This window comes from Catharus ustulatus, chromosome 3 (genome assembly GCF_009819885.2).
Source record: "Catharus ustulatus isolate bCatUst1 chromosome 3, bCatUst1.pri.v2, whole genome shotgun sequence".
Lineage (NCBI taxonomy): Eukaryota > Metazoa > Chordata > Aves > Passeriformes > Turdidae > Catharus > Catharus ustulatus.
This window is the reverse complement of record NC_046223.1, coordinates 48755666-48773289: the sequence shown is the minus strand read 5'-3', so window position 1 is coordinate 48773289 and position 17624 is coordinate 48755666. Positions and strand designations below refer to the sequence as shown.

The 17624-nt window shown below is 40.6% G+C and overlaps 1 protein-coding gene across 1 annotated transcript in view; it reads right to left on the bottom strand.

Moving 5' to 3' along the window:
• The window catches only part of WDR64 (WD repeat domain 64), a 103831-nt gene extending 86331 nt beyond the window's left edge, over nt 1-17500 (bottom strand). Inside the window, exon 1 of the mRNA XM_033053958.2 lies at nt 17315-17500. The gene's annotated coding sequence lies outside the window, so the exon portion shown is untranslated. The remainder of the gene's footprint in view (nt 1-17314) is intronic.
• Between the last annotated feature and the right edge of the window lie 124 nt (nt 17501-17624).

Below are 17624 nucleotides of genomic sequence, written 5' to 3'. Positions count from 1 at the left end.
CAGTGTTTCTGTTGACTTTTCTAAAGATCAATAGAGAGTTTGTAAAGAGAAACTACTCAATGTTTAGATTTATGAAGGTAAAATTTGAGTAATTAACAATAACAATTACAGTAATTTTACAACCATAAGGCGCACCGGACTATAGGGCGCACTTATTTTTTGCGGCGAAGATCCGTGTCGCACTCAACAAAGTAACTAATTAGTAATGGAATCTTGTGATTGTGGAGTTTACTGGCATGTGCTCAAATTGGAAACATTTTTCACAGATTGGTGTAGCCTTTAAACGCAGTCCCAAGCGCCCTCCCCGTGTGCGGGCCCTGGCACTCCTGCCCGGCGCCAGCTGGCGAGGCGAGGCTCGGAGCGGGCGCCGCTTGGAATGGCTGTGCTATGGAGCCAGCTGCTCAGAGCGGCTGCGTTACGGAGTGGGCAGCGCTTGCCGCGCTACGGAGCGGGCGGTGCTCGCTGTGCGATGGAGCCGGCACCGCTTGGAGCGGCCGTGGTATGGAGCAGGTGGCGCACAGAGTGGCGGCGGCACAAAGCGGGCGGTGCCCGGCAGCTCTTCGCTCTCCCCACGGCCAGTGGCACCTGGTGGCTCTTCGCTCTCCCTGCAGCCGGCGGCGCCCAGCGGCTCTTCGCTCCCCCCGCACCCGGGCCGGAGCCAGCGGCAGCTCCCTCCCTCCCCATGCGGCTCCTGCCGGCTGTGGCTGCCCGCTCCCGCCCCCCTCGCGACTCGGCGCTGCCATGACACCACTCCCCCATTGTGGCTCACTCTTCCAGAGTGGCAAATGTCGCAACTTTGTACGTCATATAAGGCACACCAGACTATAAGGTGCACTTCCGGGTTCGGGGGAAAATTTTAGTCAAAAGGGTGCGCCTTATAGTCGTGAAATTACTGTAACAGGCGTGTAATTCTTTATCAGTTGATGTACAACATATTTATCACACTGACAATCATGTAACAATATATGAAAACTAAACACTAGAAGTTATAGTAAATTTCTTATCTTAGGTACTCTGAAGTGCAGTGAAATGAGCCAAAACTTCATGAAACAATTTTCATTGAAATAGCGAGATTTCATTTCTTTTCATGAGAGGAAATGAAACAAATCAACGAATTAAGTGAAAAGACAAGGAAAGGAAATATAAGGAAGTGAAATGAAATTAAAAAAAAATGAAAATTCTTAGGAGAAGTTACATTTTTGAAATGGAATGAAGTACAGTGAAATTCCAAAACTTCATGAAGTGATACTCACTGAAATGTGAGATTTCATTTCCTTTTGAGAAATGAAGAAATTTCATCAGGACAGGGTACTGAGATTGCTCACTCTACACTTTTGGAATCTGGGCCAGCTATGGTGATGGGGATCACAGTAGCAGTGGCAAGTTGCCATTAGAGTTCGGGTTAGTGTTCAGAGAGCTGCAGAGCATACAGCTTCAGGAAAACTGGGGCTGGAAAAGGCATGCCAAGGTGATCCTGGCAGGGCACCACCTTTGCTGCTTCTACATCTTTCTAATCTGGACCTCCCATGGTGATCAAAACCTCAACCCCTGTGACAAAATGCCACTAGGCCTAGAGTTGAGGTCAAGAGAGGAAAAGAGCCTAGAGCACTGAGGCTGGAAAATGCATGCCAAGAGGATTACGGCAGTGGCACAATATTGCTGCCTTCCCATCTTGCAGATGAGGGCCATGAATGGGGATGGGCACCTAGCTACAGCCTGAGCTTGCTAAAAGGTTAGTATGAAAAAAATGAACTTCTGAAAAGAATGGAATAGAATGCAATGACTGAAACTTTGTGAAATGATACTCCTTGAAATTGTGAGATTTCATTTCCTTTCATGAAATGAAGAATTTTCATTAAGAAATTAAAAAGTGTGGAGCTGGCAATGTGGGCACTTTACCGTGATGCCCTTACAATGCCTTTTTGAGTGTCAGTGTCCCTGGAGCTGCAGGCTGAATTAACAACCTAAAACTAAGTTTCTTGAACTGTTGGCAGTAAGTTTTTCTTGTAGCCTGTCATTGGTTTTGTAAGTGTGGCTCTGTGAAGTTGGTGTGCTGCAGTCCTATTTGCTCATCTTTTAAATAGAACTTTTTTATGGACATACTGCAGCACTGTTTCAAATGTCACACCCTGCTACAGAATTTAAGAGTTGTAACTGTGAGTCTTTGAATAGCATCAGGTTATTCAGAGTTTTGTCATATTTTTTAAAAATTTAAAGTCCATCTTTGATCTATTCAGGTGTTGTCACAACTGGAAAATTTATTACAGTGTAGGTGGAAAGACCTTTCTGTCCCATTACAGACAATGTATGATGGTTAGAAATAGCGTTTGAACAATCAGTTGTCCATTGAGTAACAGAACTGCAGACTAAGAAAGTGGGAAGGACAGAAGGATAAGAAGGGATGATAAGGGTATATAATTAATGAAGACTATAAATAAACTAGTTGGTAAAAACATTCATGATCCTATCTTGCAGAGGGAAATTATGGGTGTGGTGAGTACCATGACAATCCCAGCGCCAATTAATTTCTTTTAAGGATGTTTCGTTGATTTTGTGCACTAATAGAAAAATACATCTAATGATTTAGCTAAAATGCAGAAACCTCAGTTTATTTGTTGCCTCCCAGCATCTGGTGCGTCAAGACTTTTGGGAGGCATTTCAACATCTCCTTGCTGGGGAAAAGATCCCCTCTCACCTTGTGTTTTGAGGCAGTCATGAATCCTGAAGCAGTGCTCACTGACTTACTAGTGCCGGGGGGCTTCTGATGCTGTGCTGGATCTCATGGAGACAAGAAGCTGCTGGATGGCAACAGATCTGCTCCACTGCCATGTGACTGACCTTCCTCCTTTTTCAGCTCCTAGAAGAAACTAGATTTGTGCTGAATGTATCTAACTTCATGCACGAGAGTTGGGCCTTACACTATTAAGACTTAATTTTGTATCAGAGTGATTACATCAGTCAGAAGATCAGTATTCACAAGCATTCCCTTTTTGCTTATGCCCTGAATAACTTTGGTCTCCTGCTGCTGTTTCCTGCTAGAATACTGCATCAGCTAAGTGAATTGGATATGCAACCACTATACTGTGCTAAACCACCCAGAAAGAGCAGCTTTTAATACATTTGTCCTTGGCTTATATAAACAACCTTCAGCTCAAGAACAGAATTTGACTGTCTAATATCCAGCGGTAAGAGATGAGAAAAATCTGGCTATGATGGTGGAAGGTTTCACAAACTCATATTTGTTGCACATACCAACATCTCAATTTGAAAATATCTGCAGTCGGGTATTTCTTTTGTCAGTCTATGTCACCACAGTTAAGGAGTGTTGTCATTTCTCATGAAGGAAAAAAGGAGGAGGGTGAGGCTGGAACTATCCCGGGGATGGGAATGCCTGTTCCTGCTGCTCCTTAGGGTTGGCAGTAGGTGCCCTTTTGGGGTTAGCCTGGTACTTGTGCATGCCCCCATCCCTCCCTCAGTGGCAGCAAAAGCAGGATGAAAAGTGGAGGGAGAAGCACACAGCTGATCTCCATTTTCTTCTGCCGCAGGCAAGCACTGCAGCTTTTGAGTTCCACTTGCCTGATGCCCAAGGCTGCCTTGCCTGCTGCTCTGACCTAGCTCTGCATTCCATTTATCCAGGTCAAACATAAAGAATGCTCTTTTCTTGCTCTCCCCTGACCAGATTAGTATTGATGAAAAATTTGTAACACATTAAATCTGAAGAGGAAATTTAATTAATTTTCAGTAGAAATGGGAAGGCACGTTATTAGCAGCAGACTCGGTAGGAAGCTCTGCCTGGCCCTGGCCCTCTTTCCTCGCGTTTCCTTGCATTTTCCAACAGTGTTTGTGCGCCCTCTTGTGGCTTGCTCAACCCGGTGCCTGCTGACTGGAGAATGAGCCTGGCCTCCTAAAAAACTTGTTTTCCTTAGACGTTTCCTCTGTATACGGGAAGATTCACTGTTTCATGTCTATTGTATTTTGTTTATATTGCATATACTTCTCTCTTTGAAAAATTATAGGAAATAGATATCTGTAACTAATAGGAAATCTGGCCTGTCATAGTGATAATTTGAGGACTTTATGCCTTTGTGCATTCTGGAGAATCCAGACAGATAGGCTGGTTATACAGATTGTGTAGGCATGGTGCTGGAGCAGCATATTAAAGTATTTCTAAATCAATTTTTAGCCTTGCTGAAACTTTCTCCAAGGGAAGTTAAAATTCCATCTGTTACTTCTCAAAAGAACCTGAGGTCTGCTCTGTGAGGTAATAAAGTGTATGTGTATCGATTAGCCATGCTGGTTTTCACCACTCTATCTTCATAGATAAATGATTGAGAATGAGGCCAGGATACAGCATAGAATTATCAAACCTTAATTAATAGGCTTTCTGCCACCCTGTTATTTATCTCAATTATTTGAAATTCTGTTATATTAGTGAGCTTCCAGGTGTAACTAAAACGGGAATTTGTTTCTGTGATGTACGACATAGATGAGGGTATTGAGTCTTTCATCAGTAAATTTGTAGATGACACTAAGCTGGGAGCATGTGTTGATCTGTCGGAAGGTAGGAGGGCTTTGCAGAGAGACCTGGAATGGTTGGATGGACAGGCAGAATCTAATGGAATGAGGTTTAATAAATCCAAGTGTTGAGTCCTGCATTTTGGCCACAGTAACCCTCTGCAGTGTTATAGGCTGGGGATGGTGTGGCTGGACAGTGCCCAGGCAGAAAGGGACCTGGGGGTGCTGGTGCAGCGGACTGACTGAACATGAGCCAGCAGTGTGCCCTGGTGGCCAAGAAGGCCAATGGCATCCTGGCCTGTGTCAGGAATAGTGTGGCCAGCAGGAGCAGGGAGGTCATTCTTCCCCTCTGCTCAGCACTGGTGAGGCCACACCTTGAGTGCTGTGTCCAGTTCTGGCCCCTCAGTTCAGGAAGGACCTTGGGATGCTTAAGCACATTCAGAGGAGGCAAGGAGGCTGGGGAGAGGCTTGGAACACAAACCCTGTGAGGAACGGCTGAGGGAGCTGGGGTTGTTCAACTTGGGGAAAAGGAGACTCAGAGGTGACCTTACCACCTTCTACAACTTACTGAAATGTGGCTGTAGTCAGCTGGGAGTTGGTCTCCTTCTCCAGGCAGCACTGACAGAACCAGAGGACACAGTCTCAAGCTGTGCCAAGGGGAATTTAGGTTGGATGTTAAGAAAAAAGTCTTTTACAGAAAGAGTGATAAAGTATGGAATGGTCTGCCTGGGGAGGTGGTGGAGTCACCATCCCTGGATGTGTTTAGAAAAAGATTGGATGTGGCACTTAATGCCATGGTTTAGTTGAGGCGTTAGGGCATGGGTTGGACTCAGTCTTGAAGGTCTCTTCCAACCGAGTGATTCTATGATCTGAGAGAGTAATGAGAGAATACTCTTCATCTTCATGTATCCCATGGTCTTCATGGTTTAACTAATTGACTTGCTCTCAATACACTGTGCTTTCCATTTGATTTGCTGTGTTGGTGTGAGCTGAGTATTGAGTACATGGGATGGTTCATGACTGATATCTAGAACAGTGTCAGTGCAAATTCCATCTGCAACTACTCTTTCCTAGGGCACGCTGAAGCCTTCAGTAAGAGGCCATCACACAATTGAGGAGGGGTTTTTTTCCTTATGCCATTAAAATAAATACGCATTTATTTTAGCACTCTTTCAGTAATGTCTGCTGGTTGGGTCTAAGGAGAGCTTATACTTAGGAGCTCTTGAATAAGAATTCTAATTATCCTCCTAGTGGTAAAATACAGAAGAGGATTTTTGTCCACTTCTGAACCCTTTCAGCACTGAGCTTAAAAGATCTTTTGTGTAGATAGTGTTAGTACAGCACCTATATATATATATATATATATGTATATATATATATATCACACAATACCAGTGTACACCTCAACGTCACATTATGACTCCTATTAATCATGACTTCTGGCTTTACAGAGATAGTTATAAAATAAGCGTTTATTTGAACCCATCAGAAATCAGTGAAACTTTACAATTCACAGAACTATGTGCGGTTTTCGCTTTCTCAGTTGTCTGAAAGCTTCTAAATGAGGGGCTAGTAGGAGAGGAGAGGGGGAAAAAAAGTGTAGGAAGACATTATTTTCTTTTCAAAACCACTAGAACAATGTCTGCTCTTTCTTCTAATGCGAGGAGATGATGGTAGCGATATGACTAGTAAGTACTTAGGGCGTTTAAGAGTATACTACATCATCTGGAGATTCTCAGTAAATAAGTACTTCAAGTAAGATATCTATTTATGGCTACACAAAGTAGTCCAACTCATGAATTTTAGATGTATTTAAAATTTTAAATAAAAGCTTAGGATTTGGCAGTCTGTCTCCTGCCCTGGAGCTATTTCTATTAAAGTTAATAGCATGTCTGGTTTCCAGAGACTTATTTTGAAATGTACTGACAGCGGGGAGCATTTGCTTCAGCAACTGTTTTGAAATGACTTACTGGTACCCACTGCTGCAATAAGGTGTGATAGCATAATAATAATATTTATTTTGAGTTTTCTCTAACTACATTTTACACACCCAGGTCAGGGTATTGTAAGACACTCAGCTTTTAAAAGAAATTTGGAAGACCATACGTTGCCAATTTCCAAGGTGAATGAGAAATTAGTGATTCAAAAAGGACATGTTGCTACCTAAAGTGGACAGAATGTTTCCCAGGAACAGTACGTCCCAAGCCTGAGCTTTTGAACATCAACTCCTAATAAGCAGTCCTTGAAACACAACAAAGAGGCACATATGATCATGTCTTTCTCTGAAAGATAATGAACAGGAACAAAAATTATGTTGAAGATGTCAAATATCAGAAAGTTTGATAACCATGCCTTCCTTTCTTTATCTAGACATTTATTGTTATTAGAAATAGAATTTTCAGACTAATAAAGCATTGCTGTTTTTCTAAGTGATGTCCCTTCCATATAATTTTTTTCCGGGTATTTTTAAAATAAGTTTAAATATTTTTTCATCAAAATTGTGTTTTTTCCTAACAGAAAAGCTCAGATGTGTGGACTCTGGTAAGTAAAGAGGGAAACATAATATATTTGAGACTTCTGCCTTATTGCAAGGAGGTTGGTGAGGACATCATCGATTTAGCAGTGGGAAAGAGAACTGAACTGGTACATACAAAAATTTTTGAGAGAATAATGTTCAAGTGAGGCAGCATGTACTTTCAATCCAATACATCGTACATTTATTCTGCACATAAAACACAGTTGTATCTGAACCCAGGGGATTCACTGATCCTGAGAATGTGTCAGCTTCAAGTGGAAACAGTTTGGGATACACATCAGTTACATAGCAAGACCATTTTATATCCACATGAGATGTGTCATCCTGCAGAGGGAGCCATTGGGTTATCAAGCCAAACAAGACTGTTGTATTTTTATTGCAGGAATTTGACTTTTTTTGTTTGTGTGTTCTTGTTAGGTCATTGGTTTGGTTTGTTTTATAGTGAGCTTGGATGAATGATTACAGGTTTAATTTTCTTCAGGCTTTGGTACGTTTTGCAGAAACTCATAACTTAAACCATTTGCTCTTCCTAGAAGTGACAATTACATGCTTAGTGCTTTCTCTACAAAGGAAACAAGATAGGAGAAGAGTATCATCATTTTCCAGAGCAGCAAGGACAATGCTTAATTTGTATAAAATGCAGCAGATCTCACAATGGCACAAACTGTCCAAAATGTCATACCTGGGTTTAGACTGCTCTGTGCAGATGGGAGCAGAATTTTGCTGAAGAAAAGAGAACAGAGTTATTTTCAAGGGAAAGAAGACTTACTATCAGGGACAGTCTGATGTAACATATACAGAAAAGGGATGGTCTTTACTGATCAGAATTTAATTTGTTACTGATTCTAATTTTAATAATACTGTACCTCACCACTGCTATACTTCCCCTAAATCAGAAAGCTGCACTCCTGTTTTTTCTTTGCCAGTCTGCTAAGGTGACTATGTCTGGCATTGCCTCAGATATTGGCAGTAGACACATGCTGAATTACAATTAGGTCAGACAGCTCCTCTTGGGAAGCTAAAGCTGTTCCATTTGTATTATATGTGGACTGAACTGGAAAACATAGAGCTAAGAGATTTTTAATTCCAAACAGAGGTTCAGGAAATGTTTTATGCTGCAGCACCTATTTGGAAGTCAACATCCTAGGTCGTACTGTCAGATTTCAATGTTCAGTTAAAGCAGTTATTTTGCTTTCTTCCTAAATAAATGTGCCACCAAATTAGGAACTCCATCCATTTCAGAACAATACAAATCTGAAGAACATAGCAAGTGATTTTCAACATGTCAGTCCATTTCCTAATATTTATGATGCTTTTCCCTTTATTTTGGAGCCATTTAGCACCGATGAGGAAAATGTTTCTGTGATCTGCAAGATTTTGTGTTATGACAAAAGTGTCTTTCTTGGAGTCAGTGTATGTCCAAGAGAACTTCTATTCTTTTTAAAAATATTATTTTCTCTAGTAAACTGTAAGATTGTGTTGCCTAGAAATAGTTTTCCTATATTTTCTGGCTTATCCTTGCTCTTTCCCAGTCCTTCTAAAGTTGTTTTTTTTAATAACCTTTTTGAAGTGGTCTCCACTGGCTTTTGTTCATCCTGTTTAGATAATATGGAGAGTTATCTCCTTGATGCACTTCTCCTTTCTAAATAAGAGAGATCCATGCTTTAATTTTAAAACAGGATTGTTTTTCATTAGCAGCTTGTATTTTCAGACCAGAGTTTTCAAATGTGCCTAAATTTTGGTCAGGTCATACTGAGAAATACTGACTTATAATATCTTTCACAGTAATACTTTCCAAATATAACTTGCTTAAAATTAAGGATAAGGATTGCTAATATTGTCTTACACTGAAGCATATACATTAAAGGCCTGAGAAATATGCTTGGGGAGGAGGAAATACCAGTAGGATGGGAAGGCCAGGAATCAATATCGCTACTGCAAACTGTTCTTCCTATTCCCTTTCTACCCAGAGAAGCACATGTTCTCCTGGTTCTCCATTCTCTACTGAGTCACTTTCTGGCCCAGTTAAAATTAAAAATTCATAAAGGCAGAGTAAAGGGTTTTTTCCACGTGTTTCTTGGACTGTACTTCAATCTACTGTATAAACCTTTTCACATCAATTACACATTCCTATAAATCTCTATGCTAGTACTTCAGTTAGGTTTTTGGCTTTTTTTTTCTCTCTAGACCACAAATGTCTTTGTAGGTCAGTCATTTCAATGCTGCTTTAAAGGGCCTTGGAAAAATATGACCATGCAAGCAAAACTTCTTGTCTTTGTTACTTCAAGAGGAATTCATAATGATACTCTTTCCTGCTGCATGTCTGGAAGTCCTGAAAATAATAGCAATTTTTTACTGACAGATCTGATAGATAGAAACGGCCTGCCCTGATTTTGAGTGAAGTTACAGTGTTGTTCTGTCAAACCTGTGTGGTATAGACAATGATTTTACTCAGTCATTTGTTGCCCAAACAGGCTGGTAGAACCAGCAAAGCTCTGGTCTCACCTGGTTCCCACAGGAAGGTTCACGTATCGATCATCTACACAGTATTTTTGTAAAGTAGCAGCATTACTAAACAGAAGTTTTGGCTCACTTTGTTACTACAATTTCATTCTTAAAAAACAACAAACCAACCAACTATGACTCTAGAGAGTTGTTCAGCTTATCATGGAACAGCTATGTTTGATTAAATGCCAGATTCTGAGAATTCCATTGCCTGTATTGACTGAAACTGTTGATGGCAATGCTCATCAAAAATGCACAGCCTCAAGCTGTTGTTCCACCAGGGTGCAGGTCTTCTGTAGGTCCTGTATCAAATTTATCACACCCATGGATGTCTTGAATATCCTAGAGCATCTCAAGTGTCAACAGGCACCTCTGTGGGTGCAAAAATATGGAGAATTAGATCTCTGCTTACTTCAATGAAAACCTATATATTTATCTCATACCTGAGCATTTAAATTTGATGTGTCCAAATATGGGTGTCTGAATGTGGGTTTGAATTTTCCCCCACCTGGCTTTTTAAAATAATGAGCCAGTCATATCACTTAGTGAGTTTTATTGAGGGCTTTTTTTTCCTTCCTCTTTCTTTATTTCCATTTTGGTTCCCAGGCAGCTGATCACCTGCCATCCAGGCTGTCATATGTAATAATGCTTTATCCAGATACATGATCTGGCCCAGTTTTTTTACAACTATCATGTGGCTACACAGTTTGAGGCAAGTTGTTGTCTGGAATGTGCTCTGTGTGTGTAACTTGGGTCATTGCTGGTTTCTCGTATGAGTTTGACACTAATAAATGCAATTCCACTAAATGGTGTAATTTCCTTGGAATAGTGTTCTCTGACTGAAAAGCATTGCATTGAAATAATTTTGGCTAGCACTATTTGAGAAGAATGAGACAAACAGAGCTCTTTCAGTCTTTTTATAAATAAAAAGTCTTTAAACATGTTTATGACATCCCCAGTCAGTAGGGATTTTTTTCATTTCAAAGTGAGCAGCTGCTGAAGTACTATGGGCTTCAACAGGAGATATTTAATGCTACTATAAAAGTAGCATGAGAGATGGAGGGAAGCTGTTGAGAATATTACTCCTGAAACCATGTTCTAACTGAAATAACTTTCTTTAGGAACATACAATTAACTTGAAAAGAAATTTTGACTTCTTCACAAAGAGTAAAGCACTGTCAATTGAAAAATTTTGTTTGTGAGAATCTTTCAAGTCCAGTGCTGTTGGTTCCTTCTTGCTTGTGGTAGTGTTCTGAATGTTAAACAGTTTTCAATTTGGTTTTATCAGTTTGTTGGCAACTGGTGAAAAGGAGATGCAAAGTGCTGCCAAATCAAGATTGCAGTAATTTGCATGCATTTAGCATTCAGGAGAAACTAACTGCATGAGATGCAAGGCAAAAGGGACCTCAACAAAAAGCTTCTTCTGTAAATCTACTTTGCATCCTAAACATTGGTATCTCCATATGGCTTCTCCATCACTGTACTGCCTGATCACCCCAAATTACCCTCACATTTCTGTACAGTAGAACAGTACTATATCTCATACAAATAACCAAGCTGAAGACAGGGCCCACAGGAAAGTCAGTAGCAGCAGAAGGAGTATTTTTCTGTAGTTTAGTGATCTGTGAACCCTCCTACTCAATCACTACAACAGAGATTCTAACCACTTCTCTTACCAGGCAAGAAGATATTCTTACTGCTGCTAACAAAGAATAAGAAAGCAGTTCTTGATCAGAACACCACAGGGGAGTGATTTTTCTGATGGAAAAAAGTAATTCTGATGGAGAAAGTAATTGTCTTCCATTAAATAACTTGTAATCCCAAACTTCAACATTGCTTTCCTTAACAGCTATTTTAGGTTTCAAGAACATTTGAAAGTTACATTTAATTCCAGTGTCTAATTATTTCTTTAATCTTCATTTTAAAAAGCTGTTGAGATAAAGGTCACAAAATGCTAACTATAAATTTCCCAGGTCACTGCCTTTCTAGAATTCCTTTGCTATTACTAGACTGAGCAAAAATATTATGACTGCAAAATGGATTAAATTTGCTAAAATATGTTTTTACTCCTACTATCCTAGCAAACATGAAGATCACAAGACATAATGATTTAGCAGACATTTTTCTATGGCTTGATCAACTACTGAGTTAATAAATGAATCCCTTTCAAATACAGTGTAATAGGAATGTTGAACATTTGTTATCTCAGCTAATAATTTAGTTTCAGGGGACACTGGTAGACATAGTGGCTATCTTTTTTCCACAGTGCAGCACAAAACAAGGCATTATCAAAATTCAAACCTTTAAAATGCTGAACATATAAAAGCTAGCTTTGTCTGTCTTGGAGACAGACATTTCCTTAATTCTGTGAAAACAGAGCTCAGGGGCTGACTGCCTTCCCAGCTTGTTTTCTTAGTCAGACTTCATCATCTGCTAGATTTTCCTACAAGCACTCTAGCACTTGGCTCTCAGTACTACACTACACCACTAACAGCAGCGAGATTTGGAAACTCATTAGTAAGAGGACAAATGTAAGCGCTTTGGGGATGAACTTTTTTTGGTTTGTTTTTGTATTGTGCCCATCTTGGTTAATGTTGACCCAATGTATTTGACAGCTGACATTGCAAACCATGATGTCTCCTACAGAAAGGAACAGTATTGGCATGCTCATTCATTATGTCAGGAATCTAGCTGAAGCAAATTTTGGCATCTGGATCATGGCTCCAAATGGAAAAGACAGATCCCCATAGAGACTGCTCAGACTGACCTTGGGTAATAAAATACCATTTCATGTTCATAAATCCATCATGGAGTTGTTTGTTGGCAATGCTAGTAGCACTGCTTCAGCTCATGCAGGGTTGATAAGTAGAAATGTTAAGTGGGAAAATAAATGTAGCATAAAACAATGTGTTGCAAGTACTTGGATGAAGCAACAGTCAGAGAAAATCAAATAAGAGAGCAAAATCTGTCTGTAACTGTAAAAATGGTTTTGGCCTGGCCAAGGCCACAGGTGAGCAGTGAATTATGAAGCATCAGAGACACAACTATGGCAGGGCAGACAGCTTGTGGCAATAAAGGTGCTACCTAGGAATTAGGGAGGCAGTCGTGGCAGAGAGCTGGGCAGCAGGTGAAAGCAGGGGAAGCTTAGAGAATCTGGCAGGAATTTAAACCTCACAGAAATAGATGTCTTTTCCTGCCTCAGGCTATCTTTCTGAAAACGGGCTAGCTGCTGATAGTGTAGATCCTTTGCGATGATATACAGAAGTTATGTTTTAACTGCTAATTTCCAGAGATGTCACTGGCAGATTTCAGAAAACCCTGAAATCTGTACCAAAATTTAAAAAGAAACTCTATTTAACATGAGTGATTAGTTGCTATACTTCAGTTTGCTGAGTCAGAGGAGAATACATCTCATGGGTCATTTGGTTGATAGCAACAGTGCTTGCTCACCACAGAAGAGGTTGAAGTCAGTGTGAGATGGGTGTAGGGAGTGCCTACAGTTATTTAACAGATTAAATTGCTTTCACCATCTTTGGATTTGTTTTTTAAATAAAGTAATACTTTTCCTCCTCTCTTTCTTTTGCATTGGTTTTGTCAGCTGCTGCTGTTTACAGGAAGCATTAGGAGAGAAGCAAAGCTACACACCCAGCAGAGTTCCTCAAGGTCAGCTGTTATGAGGCTGTTGTCTATAAACACCATTGTGCACATGCTGTCAAGGTCCACAGGCTTTTCATTCCCAGCAACTGCAATTTTCTGTCAGTGGTAATTGGGAGTTAAATCAGGGCCTTATGACATCAAGCCACTGAATCTATATTTCACTTCTGTTCTCTGGTTTGCATGAGTACAAAGAAGTAGTTAGTATGATTTTCATATTAGCTTATCTTAATGCTTAAGAGTGGTTGGATATCACAAAGGATCACCGGAATCCAAGGGCAGAAAAAAACTATACCACAGACAAAGGAATGCATGTTTTTTGAGGCTTTAAACACAGTAACAATACAACCAAATAAGAAACAGTTATATGAAATACTCTGGCCTGTTGGTGACCCTTTCAAGAGAACAAATCAACAAAGATTAAATTCCTCATAGTTACTCCTAGCAGCAAGCTTAGACCCATGCTAGTGTCATTTTGCAATAACATTACAGAGAAGTAGGGCTGCCCTTCCATTTACTCTCTAGAGATGAGCAGAGCTGGCCACAGGGCAACCCCAGGCTTAACTTAAAGGCAACAATCTCACTTGGAAATGCTAACTTGGTGCCTGAGTATGATGACACAGGAGACAGCATAAAAAATCAAGTGTCAACGGATGTGCATCTAGCTGGGTCTCTAAGCAAGCTTAGTGTGTAATTTACCCACAAAGATAGCTCTGAGTGCTCTGTGTTGGCTTTTCTTTCACCATCACACTCCTTTGGCCGTTTCCTGGCATATGCTGTTTGTAACACATGAGATAAAAAATGTATGGTTGTTTTTGGCTTTTGGGTGCAATGCTCCCAGCTCATTCCAGTACCTCCATTCCTATCTGCATTTATATCCATGTCAGTGCTTCCTCTTTGACACTAGCAGAAGTGCATACTGTCCCGGATTTCTTTCCCAAACTGCAAAATGTCAGAACAGACTTTACTCTCAAACTATAGTTACCTTGAACAGAGACAAAGCAACCATGGAAGGTTTAAGCTGTAAAGGAATACAATAAGTGAGGAGTGTCTTCAGTTAAGAAACTCAAATAACTTTTTCTAGTCTTGATTGCCTCTTGCTACCCACAAGAGCGATGATGAAACAGTTGTCTTTAAAGCCAAATTTGTGTTCTGGACTCATGCTGGGAATTCAGCTTGTTAGATATGAGGAGATATTCTTCTAAATGGATTACAGATTTTGCAGAGATAAAAACTGGGACGGGTTCATACCTGATGTCATTCTTTAAAGATGTACCAGTGCTAAACCCAGCGTTTAAAAAGTCCCTGCTGGAAGATCAATCAAAAGATCTGATTTTACATTCTTTTTCATATCAGTTTAGGGGTAGTCTGCATTGTGCCCTGTAGGGTCGTCTTCAGCTGTCAAAGACTAATGAAGATGCCTGCCTTTAGTTCAGGAAATGCATCTTCCAATTTCAGTAACAAACCAGCTAAAAATTTAACCTGTTTCTTCAGTCCTCACTACGTAAGCTTGTTGGGAGAGAGCCCCTGGCTTGGGGTTACAGTATTAAGTAATGGTGTTTTTTTCCACTTTTTGATGTTTTAAATGTGTGGTGGAGTAATATCCCTCAACTCGTTTCTGTCAAGCAGATGTGGCAGCTAAGCCAAGACGAATGGGCTGGCAGCTGTCAGTGGAGAGATGCTCTATATAAAGCCTTCACAGGTAGCATTTTGCTGTCAGCTGCACCAGAGGTGTCATGAATTGAAGTAGCCTCCAGAATGAATTTTCCTCCCTAAGCTAACTGGGCTGCTCAGCAGCATAGCTAAAATAAAATTTTGAAATCCTAAGCATGAAGTATTGTAAGCAGAGAAGCAAAGGTGTCAGAAAGCAAATAAATGGGACCCAAAACTGGGGAAAGGGTCTGGAGAGATCATTTTGCCTCTCTTGCTACTGCTGAGTGATCAGGAGGTAACTCAACAGTAGCTGGTGGGTCTTGGGTTCCCTCTGTCTTCCATGGTAAAAACAGACTGGTTTTCCAAAATGTCCAATACCTTTGCAGTCTTTCTTAGGGTAGAACCCGCTCTGCAGCATTTGTACATCAATTGGTGACTGCCTTAATGATGCAAAGGTTTAGTCAGAAAGGTTTAGTCACCTTGGAAATAAAGTCACTAAACTTATTAGAATCGGGTCCCACCTTATTTTGTGGGGCTGAGGTAACTTAAACCCACCTGAGAGCTGTAGCGAAAGTATCCTGCTTTATTAATTAAATCATAGGTGAAATTAAAATAGTGTATTCTTGAGGACATTGGAAGTTCCTAATGCCATTCTCAGTTAATTGGCATTTGCAAACATGATTTGCAGCATGAGTGGCTACTCAGTCACCACCACACTGGTCTCTTCTTTCCTCTGAAACAAAAATACTCTATAAAAACTGGGTTTATGGTCACTTTTGTGGGCAGTCTTGGTGTGAGAAAGCATGTTCCAGTGAAAAAGGTAGAGAGGTTTTGGGCTTGCACATTTGTTCTCTGTAATTAAGTGTGATGAGAGGCACAGAGCTGTCCAAGGACATGAGAAGCCAATTTCAATGACAGGTTTTTAAATATGTCTTAGCATAAAAAAATCCACTATCATTATCAAAACAGTTCTGTCTCTTGGAATTACTGAACTCCATAATAGCTGCAAGCTTACAAGTGCAAGGTTTAGGAAGGGGAGAAAAGGAAATGTTGCTTGAAGGTTTCGTTAATGTGCAGAGCTGTTTAATTAATCAGTGTTGGTATCTATTTATCAACCTGACAGCTGCTTCCCTCATCTCCATCCCACTGTTTGTTGACACCCCATTTGTTTCCTCATTTTTGGAGAATGGAACATTAAGGCAGTAAAAACTGGTATAAAATGTTACTGGTATGGGAATAGTGTAAATTAAATCTTTCATTGATTTTTCTTGAAAGGGAAGGTGACCCTACCCTGTGTGAAGCTGTAACCATGGCAGCAGATCTAGTCACTGGGAAAAAAATGATGCTGCTTTTACAGTGGGAGGTGGAAATGGACATTCTGAGCTGAATGTTTTCTAGCCCATGATTAGAGCTGGAGACCTTTTCATCTAATAGGCTTTGACTTTCAAAATAGATTATGCTACTGTTTCTTGCAGAAAAGGTGCTAGTGGGAAGAGACTACATTTGATAGTTGGGCTACACCAACACACAGAACTGAGAAGAAACAAAGAAACTTGCATTAGAAGCAAGCCAAATCTCTAACGATAGTTTCCAGTAACAGGTGTCAGGGACACAACAGTGTCACAGGCATGCAGGGATCAACTGTTACTTAGATAAAGGATTTTTACATTGTTGGCTGCATAAAGGCACCTTTAAGCATTGAAAAAGGACCTGTATGTAACCAGGAATTCAGGCCATAGCAGCTATGGGGCCCTGTAAGTCTCTGAAGTCCTTTACAAAGAGAAAATTGTCTGTCCTTATTTCCTGGGAAAGGGGGTAGCATGGATACTGAGCCAGCAAGGCCAGCTTGCTTGCCTAAAGCTGAAGAGAAAAATCTGTGTCAAATCTAGTGCTGGGAAGAGTGGTCTTCAAGTGTGTGCTCAGAGCATTCCTGATCCTACACCACTTGCCCCCACAGCTGCAGAGTGCTGTCCCAAGCTGTGCACTATGTGGTTAATTAGAGACCTCTGTCCCACTTTCTAGTTACATCAAGAAAAATTGGCTTGGATTCCAGAAACAGAAACTCATTCCACAGCAGCATTTTGATTCAAAACTAGTTTTGTAATCCCTGCTGGGCTACAGAACCATGGTAAAATTAAAAACACTTCTTCTTCTAATGACAGTTAAGAGAGAGACAGAGATTTATATGCAAACTGCTGCTTCTGCTTTTTTTGGATAGCTGTTGCTCCACAGACAAATTCTCTGCAGTAATACACATTCAATTGGAACTCAGAGGAAATAAGAGAAAACAGTAACCAACTCCAAATGTAGCATTGAAAACCTGCCAGTATCAGGATTTCTGCCTACTGACAGAGCTGGACATTCTGTATGCTTTACCCAGTATGCTTTTTGTATACAATATCTAAGGGGTTCCTTTTTGAAATCCAAATATCTGATCCCAAACTTCCTTACCAGTTGTACAAAAGGCTGAGGCCTTGCCTGTGCCTCCTGGAGACACATCAGGCGTAAGACTTGCTGCAGAGGCCAGTCACATTTCCAGTGGAGCCGTTGAGAAATTTGTTTGTCATGTGGTGACTCTTTTTGCTCCAGTATAGACAAACCCGGAGGTTTGTATGTACAGCACCTTCCCCCTGGCCAAGCTAAGCAGGAAAGTGACTGTAAGAAGACAATAAGGGGAAAGGGAATTTGCTTCAGTAGGCACAGAGGAATGTAAGAGTCTTCAAAAAAGATTGGTTTGAGGATAATGATCAAAGGAGAGAAG